Below are 11,118 nucleotides of genomic sequence, written 5' to 3' on the forward strand. Positions count from 1 at the left end.
CCTTACTTCCCAGTACTCTCTAGTGTCTAGCCCTTACTTCCCAGTACTCTCTAGTGTCTATTCCTTAAACTATTATTACATAATAGTACATACTATACAATTTACTTATGTTTATTGTTCCAGGACCATTCACCCTTACCTGGAAGGTGAAATTTGTCTAGCTCACGATGTACCTCAAATACTTAAAACAATACTTGGTACACATAGCATAACCTCAATAAACATTTCTTGGATGGATAAGTAGAAAGCACAGAAGCACTGCACTTTTGAACAGCAACATCCAATGACAAAGCAATATGGTATTGCTTTTTAAATTCTTGAAGACTCATCTATTCAAATCAAACTAGATTGAGAGCAAACTAATGGTGCAAGGTCTTGAAATACTACCTCATCTTTAGGTGTTCTCTGGAAACTGGACAAGCTCTTCAAAGTTAAGGCAATGAAGTAGGAAGGAAAGGGGACTGTAGTCAACAGCACTAAAATAAGTTCAGAGCAGTAAATAGAGTTTTAAGAAGGACAACTTAGGCTAGGGAAGACAGTGACCTACCCGCAGCCTACAAGTGACTTGAACATTTAGAGAAGTAGCAAGGTATATGGTGACAGCTACAGCAAAGCACCGAAAACAAAGTAAAGCATAAAACAAAAGTTGAACTAGCTGTAAGAAATAGAACTTAGATAGTATGGGGGAAATGGTAACACCCTATGTTGATCCAATTATAAGCTACCCGTCTCAGCAGGCTGAGGCACACACAGACCTGAGAAGAGTAAGTGTAGCAGTGGGGAGGTCCATCCACAGCAGGAAACCAACAGACAGAGATAAGCATAAAAATAGTCAGCTAGCCTGCTGTCCCAGGAAAGCAAGAAGGGAGTAGTCCTTTAAAAACTTGTAGCTGGCCCAGGGTTAAGAGCACCCTGGCTGTTCTTCCTGAGCTGGGTTAAGTTCCCAGCACCTACACAGCAGCTCACATCTGTCTATAACTCCAGGTCCAGAGGATGCAATGCCCTCTTATGGTCCCCTCAGGCACTAGGCATGCATCTGGTGCATGCAGGCAAAACACCAAATACTACAAATTGTAAGCCTTGAGAGGGCTGTGAGCCAGCCTCTGTGAAGCTGAGTGACAGAACGTTTGCCTGGCCCTTGAGAGGCCCCACATTCCATCCCTTGCAGAAGACTCTCGCAGAAGCTAGGCATAGTGGCTCACACCTGCAGTCTCCATGCTTGGGTGGCAGACACACGAGGGTTGCTGTAAGTTAACCAGACAGAACTACACAGTGAATTCCAATCTGGGCTACACAGCCAGACCCTGTCTCACAACCAAACAAAAAACCACAAAAAAAACTTGTGAATTTTACACTAAATACAAAACTTTATCAACCAAAGGGAAAGTTAAAAAAAAAGTAAGGAAGTGACATATAGAAATTAGTTTTCAAAGATTTCAGTCTTAACTCCTGGCAAAAATGTGGGGAAGTATCCTTGGGGAATGCTTAATGCAAAAAGCTCTCATAATTAAACAGTTTATACCACAATAGTAAGTGTATAGCTCTGTGATCCAGCACATTGTCTACCAAGGGTCTTTCTACTGATTCACATGTTGGCAAAGGTATATGAACACAACTGCCTACAATTCCATGTATAGAAAGGCATAAACTGAAAACAGCTCTTCCTTAAGAAAGTGGTTTAAATATGGTCCAGATAACAGAGTACTGTGGTGCATAAGACTATCATATATTATCCATGTTAGAATCAACCGCTAAAATGCCAGGTACCTGGGGACATACTCAAGGGTAAAGCACTTATCTAGCATGTCTTAGGCTCTAGACTTGATCCCCAGTACCACAAAACAGCAACAAGAATAATAATAAACAGAGGGAGGAACCGTACAGAATAGAATCAGCACAGGACATGGGGCAAATGAACCTACAATCACAAATAACAGCCAAGTTATATGCTATCTAAATTTATAAGCACAACTCCTTTTGATCTGGCTGTTCAACAATTACTAACAGATATCAATCATGTAAAAGGAAAATGCCTATTTCAGTCACAGCAAAAAATTAAACTTAAAATACTTAAAGCTGGAGCTGAAGGGATGGCTCAGTGGTTAAGAGCATGTCACTGGGCAGCACACAAGAGCCTGTATCCCCAGCTACAAGAGACCCAACATCTTCCCCTGGCTTCCCAGGGCACAGCATACTCATGCGTAACCCACACACAGACACATAATCTGAAAATAAGTAAATGTTGTAAATGTTCTATAAACTGGGAGTTGAAAAGATGGCTTGGTGCTTAAGAGCACTTACTGCTCCTACAAAGGACCCAGGTTTGGTTCCCAACACCTACATGGCTTCTCACAACTGCCTATAACTCCAGTTCCAGGAGTTCCAGCTACAAAGAGAATCTCTCACAGAAAACCAAAAAGGAAAGAGAAGAGGGGAAAGGAGAAAAGGAAATATTTCTCACTGGCAGTTTATAAATACAGATTTTTTTTTCTCCTGGTTCATGTAACAAAACCTCTGTTCAAAACAAACAAAAAATGTACAAATAAAAATACAAATAAGTTCAATATGTTGAACTTTATGAAAAATCTTTGCTAAACAGAATCACTTGGTCAGACTTCATCAGCATTATCAAACTGCAGTTTCTGTTGACTTAAAGCAAAGCCTTCCCCGCCTGGTCCCAGCCTGGTCCCCGCCTTCATGCTCTCGAGCTCCCCCCTCCCCTCCCCCTTCCACACACACACACACACACACACACACACACACACACACACACACACGCACGCACGCCATGCATAAGTACTGGGATGCAATGTCATGGCTGGTGACCTTGTCAGGAACAAACTCCACAAGAACCAAAACAGATGGGAAGGAGCCCATGCAGAGTTAATCCATTCATAGAAAGCTCAGAAACAAGTAAATTCCATCTGTGGCATTCAAAGGCAAGAGGTGCCTCCTGTGGAGAGTGGGAATTAAGATGAGGAAAGAGGGTTTCTTGTTCTGGTGATGTTCTTAACCCAGGGGACTGGTTACAAGGGGGTGGGGGGGAGTGTTCGGGTTCACTTTAAGAAAACTAAAGGCCTACACATGATTTGAGTACCTTTCTATTTGTACTTATGTAAAGTGTCATCAAAAAAGCTTATATTTAAGAACCAAAGTGCCCCGGGCAGTGGTGGCGCACGCCTTTAATCCCAGCTCTTGGGAAAGAGGCAGGTGGTTCTCTGAGTTCAAGGCCAGCCTAGTCTACAGAGTGAGTTCCAGGACAGCCAGGGCTACACAGAGAAACCCTGTCTTAAAAAACAGGAAAAAAAAAACAAAAACAAAAACAAAAACAGAAGACAAAAAACAAAAACAAAACAAAAAACCCACAAGAACCAAAGCGCATTGCTCAATTGCTTTAGTACTACTCCCCCAGGATCTCCTTGAACAGCAATCAGGAGCCAACAGCAAGCGGTTGGTAGCAGCTCTTCTTTCTCCCTCCTCAGATGTCTGAACCCATTTCTAGACCTCTGATCTGCCACACACTGCAGGTATACCTGCATTTACCCAGGGTTTCACCTCACCTTTCACAAAGGACAGCAGAAACCACCAAAGCCAAAACTACTTTATATTCCCTCCATCATGCTTGCACATTAACTTTCCTCCCTTGAGAATTCAAGAATCCAGCCTACCATCTTCCCACTTCTAATGTTACCATTCCCTCTTGGACCAGCTCTCTCCAACTCAAGCAAGCATGCACCGCTTGCCCCCATCCAGCTACTGTCACTGTATACCTCTGGTTTTCTTTCTGCCTCTGACTTCATAGATTATCTCAACACAGGCACATCCGAGCTCTAAATTTTACTGCCATCCTGGCTCATCACACCTCCTCCAGTCTTCCTCATCTTGACAAGTGGCAACACAGCCCAGTCATTCCAGCCAGAAATCCTATTCCTCCCTTTCCCTACCTCTCATATCTAACCCATCAGCAAGATCCGTTATTATGGATCCAAAATATACCTCAAACCCTCTACTTCTCTTCATCTCCACTGCCAGCTCTTTAATCCAGATCATAATTGGCTAACACAGACTATAAAAAAAATAATCAAGCCGGGCGTGGTGGCGCAGGCCTTTAATCCCAGCACTCGGGAGGCAGAGGCAGGTGGATTTCTGAGTTCGAGGCCAGCCTGGTCTGAGTTCCAGGACAGCCAGGGCTGCACAGAGAAACCCTGTCTCGAATAAAACAAGAAAAAAACAAACAAACAAACAAAAATAATCAAGTCTACAAACAACTAAAATGACCTTTAAAAGTCAGTGGACTGTTATCCTGGTAAGTAAACCTTTTTGAGTTTTCTCAGTACTCTACCACCACCACCACCACCACCCCCAGGTTTTTTGAAACAGTTTCTCTGTGTAGCTGGCTGTCCTGGAACTCTGTAGACCAGGCTGGCCCTGAACTCAGAAATCCACCTGCTTCTGCCTCCCAAATGCCGGGATTAAAGGCGTGCAGCCTCAGTACTCTTTAAATACACATTCCTTACTGGCTTGATAGAATCTGCCCCACCTGCCTGCTTCCTCAGTCCATCACTTCACTTCAGTGACACTCTCCTGGCTCCCTGAACACTCCGAATCCCTGCAGCCTCAAGGACCTTTACTAGATTGCTCCCCTGCTTCAAAGTTCCACATCTCCTTCAAATGTTACCACTCCAAGCAGCAGTTGTCCCTAACTTTGACTCCTTTTATATTTATAGTACATAAAATAACTTGTAATTTTACTTCTTCATTAGAACTGGTAACATTTAGAAATATTTTACTGCATTTTTGATTATTTGTGTGTACATTGTTTTTTAATGCAGAAGTAGGCAGTATCTCTGCTCTCAGGGATCTCAGGTGTGTGTACTCTTCAGCGTCTGTTGATCCTGGAAGCACACAGTCCACTGAAAAGGAAGCAACAGACGGGGCCAGGTCAGGCAACTGACAGACGACAGAGCCAAAAGACATATCCAGGTCTGTCTCTTAATGGCCTATCCTTTCAATAACACAATTACAATGGCACTTCAAGAGTAGGACCTGGGAGGTTCGAAGAGTCATATACTTAACAGCTGTTCACATGGTACTGGAAACTAAAGCTCAGAGAAACTAATCCCAAAGTAGCAAAAACACACAACCACAAAGTACCACAAAAATGTACAGTGCTCAAGGAACAAAATAATCTAGTTTGAATAGGTAGGGCAAAAATGAAACACTAGGGTAAGGCTGGGAAAATCTATTAAGTCAGTGTAAAACTGCCAGTCATTTACATTGACTTACTCAGCACCGACTATATGCCAACAGAGTGCAGAACACGCAGGTGAACAAGGCTAACTCTCAAAGAGATTACAGCCTATTTAGGGAAGCAAAGAACCAGAGAAAAGCAGCAGCTCAGAAGACACTGCAGTGGAGACGGAATATTGTGGGCACATGGAAAGATGGCACCCGATTCTATGTGGGAAAAAGTACACAAAGAGCTCCGCTAATGATGACCTGGCTATTATGAATTTAGTAAAAAGAGAAGGACCTGGAAGCACACAGTCTATGGAAAAGGAAGCAACAGACAGGGCCAGCTCAGACAAGGCTCTGTACTTCCTAACACATTAAGGATTGTGAGACCACATTCTGAGGCCTTTCCAGTCAGGTTCAGAGGTTTAATTAGAGAGCTCATTTACACTGGTAACACTAGGCAGCCAGAAGAACCGCTACCTCGGGGCTGGGGGGGGGGGTGGCTTAGTTAAGAGCACTTGTTCCAGAGGACCCCAGTACAGCCTGTATGATCTGTATGATCTGTATGATCAGGCAGCTCACAGCTACCTCCAGCTCCAGGAAACCTGACTGCCCTCCCTCGTCCAACCTCAGGCAGCAGACAACTACCAGTAACTATAAATATTGTAAAGGAGAAATTTTCTTCTTCAGATTTGTCTGTTTCAGATTCCAAAGATCTGATAAAGGCAAGGTCTAAATGAAATACATCAAACATTTAAATATTTCACAAATTGCATATAGAAATTTCTATTTTTATTTAAAAGATCTGAAACATTTAATTAAGAGAATCTCCAGTCTTTAAAACTTGAGTGTTATCAACTACCATAAAACATAATTTAAGCAGTCATCTAAAACTATGCAAAGTCACTAAACTTGTTTTGTTACCTTAATTATGTAAGACTGGTTTTCAAAATACCTTACCCATTGAAAACAAAATCCTACTCTTCAATTCAGTGGCTCATCTGGGTACTTCCCTTGAAACATGTTAATTTTTATAGAATAGCATAGTCTTCTGAATTACAGATATTAAGAATACAGTGATTTTGTTTGTTTGTTTGTTTGTTTTTGGTGACATGGTTTCACTAGATTGCCAAGGCTGACCTTAAATTTTTCTATTCTCTTGCCTCAGCCTCTCAAATGTTGGAATTCCTGGCAACTAATATGAGTTCAGGTTTTTGATGTAGGAATTTCCTCCAAGGTTTAAGGGAGCAGATATTCTGAAGCAAAATAAATTACATTTGTTTCTAAATGTAATCTTTTCTCTCTTTTCCTTTTCTTTTTTTTAAACTATCCAGTTAAATGTGCAATTCCCCAAATTTGTCACTGTTTCAGTTTTAAATACTGTTACAAAACTGTAACAATGCCAAATGCCAAAATTGGGGGGGGGGGGGCAAAAATGCCAATGTTGGGGGGGAGGTCTTGAACCAATTTACAAATAATAAAGTTAAAGCCCACTTTAAGTAAAAAGCTCTGGACAAAACTGAGACTAAAGACTACAAGTTGTATCATTATTTAAATTTCCAAAACAAAAACGTATGGTTAATTTATGGAACCCACTTTTGGAAAATCTTCCTCTACCAGTCACCAGTCACAAACTTATCCCATAGGTAAACATATTCCCCACCACGTGAGCGAGCCACTTGATCGCTCCGAGACAGTTACTATGCCATCCCATTTGTCACAGCAGGCTTTGCTCTTCAGCAGCTTCTGAAGGAGCCAGTGACACCACAGGTAACTACACTAATTAAAGGGAGTCACTGTCCTACTTTTCCAAGTTAGGTAATTGAAGTCCTTGAAAGTGAACTGATCCATAAACTAAACCTGCTTAAAGGAAACTTCACTGACTTCCCAAATTCCATAACATACATAAGTATCTACCCATTCACATCCCCTATCACTCAAATCCTAAAATTCCATCAGCTCAGAAAGCATGGCATTCTGTCCTCTAAATCCTTTCATTTTTTTTAAACAGTAAAACCCAAATACTAACCCGATTTTATATAACCCGATTTCAAACATTTTGGGCTATGTACTTCCAACGCATCCATGCCAAAATAACTTAAGCGTATTTTATGAGGCAAGGACCTTTCGCAGTAATCATTTACTGAAAGAGCTTAGCACTTACTCTAAGAGCTCTCTGCACATCAACTATTTCCCACCTCATCGGTTCTCAATAGGCTTGAGACAAATACTCTCCATTAGACCCATTTTGCAGATTAGCAAAATGAAGCACCAAAACCGTGCCCAAGGTCACAAACCCGTGGGGCAGGATTAGAATCAAAGCAGGAGGGCAGAGTTCGGAGCCCATGCTCCAAACGCTTTTACAAGTTAACATTTCACCCTGGACAGTAGCCTATCAAGAAATGGTAAACGCTCAACTCTCGGAAGAGCAGTAAGATCCCTGTCCTACATCCACGTTCAGGGCTTCCATGACTTTGACAAATCAGCTACATGGCCTCATTTACCGAATGCACAAATGTGATTCTTAGGCCAGGGCAAACAAAGTCTGTATCTTTCCAGGAACGGACGGTCCGCAGCGGCCCAGGGCGTACACACTAAGTTGCATCTGGGAGCGTGGAGGGACCCCGAACTATCCCGCAAAGGAAGCTGGGCGGAGCAAGGCTTAGGCTTAAAGGCTGGAGCGGCCCAGGCGGGCGTCCGCGCGCTCGCTCGTGGCGACATAAACAAGGGAGGAGGCTGCGTTCTTCCCCGCACAATAAAGGCGCGGGTCCCGGGGAGGCCGCCCTCCCGGAGCCGCCGAGGCGAGGCCCGACCGCGGCCCGCGAAGCGCGCGGCTGACCTCCGCCATGTTGGCCGTACACCGGGCCACACAACAAAGACTGAGCCGAGGGCGCGGGCCGTAGCCCCGGCACGCCCGCCCGCCCGCCCTCCGCCTCCCGGAGCCGCCGCTGTCGGCTGGGCCGGCCCGGAGAGGCCGAGACAAAGGCGCCGCGGCTCCGCGAGGAGACCCGCCGGCCCTCCCCGGGCCGCGGCCGGCTCCTCCCTCCAGGCCGCCCGCTTACCTGTGGGCGGAGAGCGCGCCGCGGACCCCGGCCCCGTCTAACGCGCCCGGTCGCCAGCTGCCGCCGCCGCCACCGCCGCCACCGCGGGCCGCGCCTCCACCTCTCCCGGCGCCGAAACCGACGGGACACCCTGGGCCGCCGCCCTCGAGAGCGCGCCCGCCCGCCCGCCTTCCCGGCAGCCCGGCTCCCCTGCCGCCGCCGCCGCCGCCCCGCGCGCTCTCGAGCTCGCCGCGCGCGCCCGCTAAGTACCACACACTGCGGCGGCCGCCATCAGTGGGCGCGCGCACCGAGCCCGGCTGGGCGGGGCTTCCCACGGCCGCGCACGCGCAGGAGCGGCTGGTGGCTGCGGCCCGCACTCGGTGGCGGTTGGCGTCGAGACGCTTCGGTTACCGGAGCTGCATCCCCGCGAGGCGGCTGCGCTGTCTCGGGCCGTTCCTATGGGTTTGACTGGGTTCGCGCCATTCTCTCTCCGGGCATGGGCCTGGAGGAGAAGACGGCCGCGCCTCCTCTAGTTGAAAGCTGGCCAGTTAGAAGCACGCCTTTAACTCCACTTTCCCACTCATCTGGGAAGTTGATGTTGGGGACTGTCCGTCCTGCTGCTTTAGATTAAAACACGGAGCCGTGCACTAGGCAAGCAGAAGCAGCATCTTGACAAGTTTGGGGCCAGTCTGGTTTATATAGAGTTTTCTAGGACTTCACAGTGAGACCTTGTATCCAAAATAAATGAAGACTGCATCTCAAGGGTTACGGGTGCATTCCTGAGGAGTGCTTGCCTGGGCTGAGACTCAGTCCCCAGTTGCGAGTGAAGGGATAGAAGCCTTTTAGATTTGATTCTGTGGTGTGGAATTGTGTGGAGGAGAGGAACGACTTGTGAGTGCCGGGGGTGGAGCGCAAGTGGTCAGCCTTGGTGGCAGGACCTCTGCTGAGCCATCTCGCAGAGTCCCCGTTAGTCTTTCCACGAATGCCTCCATCTGACTAGGTTAACCGAATGTCAGGCTTACAAATCCTGAGCAGATTTTCAGGGAAGAACTGTAGAAATGCAATGCTGTGAGAAAAGTACTTTTTCTAGGGGATTTCAAGAAAAGTCTCCTCTCAACCTTTCCATCAGCACAAACTCTGCCCCCTTCCAGAACTCAAATTTGTTCTCAAAGAATGTACAGCTTTCAATATATTTGTAATCTGTGCTTGGGTTAATACTTCTATTCTTGATCTAACATCTCATTGTAGCCTTCCTCTGAGACCATTAGCACACCCAAACAGCTGAGAACATAAATAAATAAATAAATAAATAAATAAATAAATAAATAAATAAATAAATAAATAAATAAAAGCGCCATGTACTACTAATCTGTTGGTCCCCAAAGCTCAACAGCCAGATAAGGAGCTTGCATTATGCAGGTTCATGAAAATTATCGATATTAGTGGTGTTCTTGTTCATTTCAAAGACTTGATTTACATAGGGAGTCTAAGATAACCCATCATAAACTCTTAGTCACGAAACTTACCAAGAAGTCATACATTCACTCTCATATTCGTTGGACAAATGATAATCATCAACTAGTCCTGAGAATACTAAATCATCAACTAGTCCTGAGAATACTAAATCATCAACTAGTCCTAAGAATACTAAATCATCAACTAGTCCTGAGAAACTAAGCTAAGCACTTAAGTATTTATTGTCTAGCAGGAGACACAAACATAAACTTACCGCTACCACTGTGAGAGAAAAAAAATCCCGAAACAAGTGCCTGGTACTAATGAAATATCTAAGTCAGGTGTGTGAGAACACAGGTGCCTACCACAAAACCAAAAGGCAAGAAGCCATTAACAAGATTGGGGGGGGGGGCTGTAAAAGGTGGAGACACTAAGGAAGTAAGAAGACAACCTGTGACTGTCCATGTCTCCACTATTGCTTTTAATTAGGGGGTGGGCTGAGGAGAAGAGGGTGTAAGGCCCTTGGGTGCTTAGAGGCCTGTGGAGTTCAGAGAGAGCTATGCTTTGAGGACCAAGGCACTCTAGTGCTTTTCCTAAGGGACAGTATTTTTCAGCCTGTTGACACCAAAAAATAATTCATGGAGGCTTTGACGTTTGAAGTGGCTGTGGTTAAAGGATGAGAGTTTTTACCTGTGGAGAGGGAAAGGTTTTCTAAGCAAAGGCAATCTGTGGTGGAAGACTCAATCTCAAGTGAGAATGGTAAGAAATCTTTAAAACCCAAAGTCAAGATGAATGGTACATGCAAGCCTGAATGCGGATGGTGGAAGGACAAAGCAGACAGGGAGAAAGCCCCGGAGAACACTGTGTTGAGGCAAAATGAAACCCTAACCCAGGAGGTAGCGTGGAAATGGAGAAGGGATCTTAGTTGACCTGGGGTGGTTAAGTGAAAATAGGATCAAATGCTGCTTTTAAGCACCTCAGTGACAAACCACATATTACTCATCAGCCCCTGCAAAAATTCCAGGAAATGAACAAACAAAAGACTGACCAGGCATGGTGGTGCACGCCTTTAGTTCCAGCACTCTAGAGGCAGAGGCAGGCAGATCTCTGAGTTCGAAGCCAACGTGTTCTACAGTGAGTCCAAGACAGCCTTGAAAAACAAAAAGAAAAAAACCTCCTTGAAATAACTACCATTAGTGTTCCCATTTGATCTAGAGCGAGGAAGGCATTCAAGATACAATTTACAAAACACAAGAAAACCAAGAAAAGGGAAGACCAACGGGTGGATACTTCATTCCTCCTTAGAATAGGGAACAAAATACCCATGAAAGGAGTTACAGAGACAAAGTTTGGAGCTAAGATGAAGGGATGGACTATCCAGAGACTA

The 11,118-nt window shown here is 45.2% G+C and overlaps 1 protein-coding gene across 1 annotated transcript in view; it reads right to left on the bottom strand.

Moving 5' to 3' along the window:
* Positions 1–8,481, bottom strand: part of Siah1 (siah E3 ubiquitin protein ligase 1) — a 26,738-nt gene extending 18,257 nt beyond the window's left edge. Inside the window, exon 1 of the mRNA XM_021220353.1 lies at positions 8,298–8,481. The gene's annotated coding sequence lies outside the window, so the exon portion shown is untranslated. The remainder of the gene's footprint in view (positions 1–8,297) is intronic.
* Positions 8,482–11,118: the final 2,637 nt, after the last annotated feature.

Source organism: Mus pahari, chromosome 20, assembly GCF_900095145.1.
Source record: "Mus pahari chromosome 20, PAHARI_EIJ_v1.1, whole genome shotgun sequence".
In the NCBI taxonomy this organism is placed as follows: domain Eukaryota; kingdom Metazoa; phylum Chordata; class Mammalia; order Rodentia; family Muridae; genus Mus; species Mus pahari.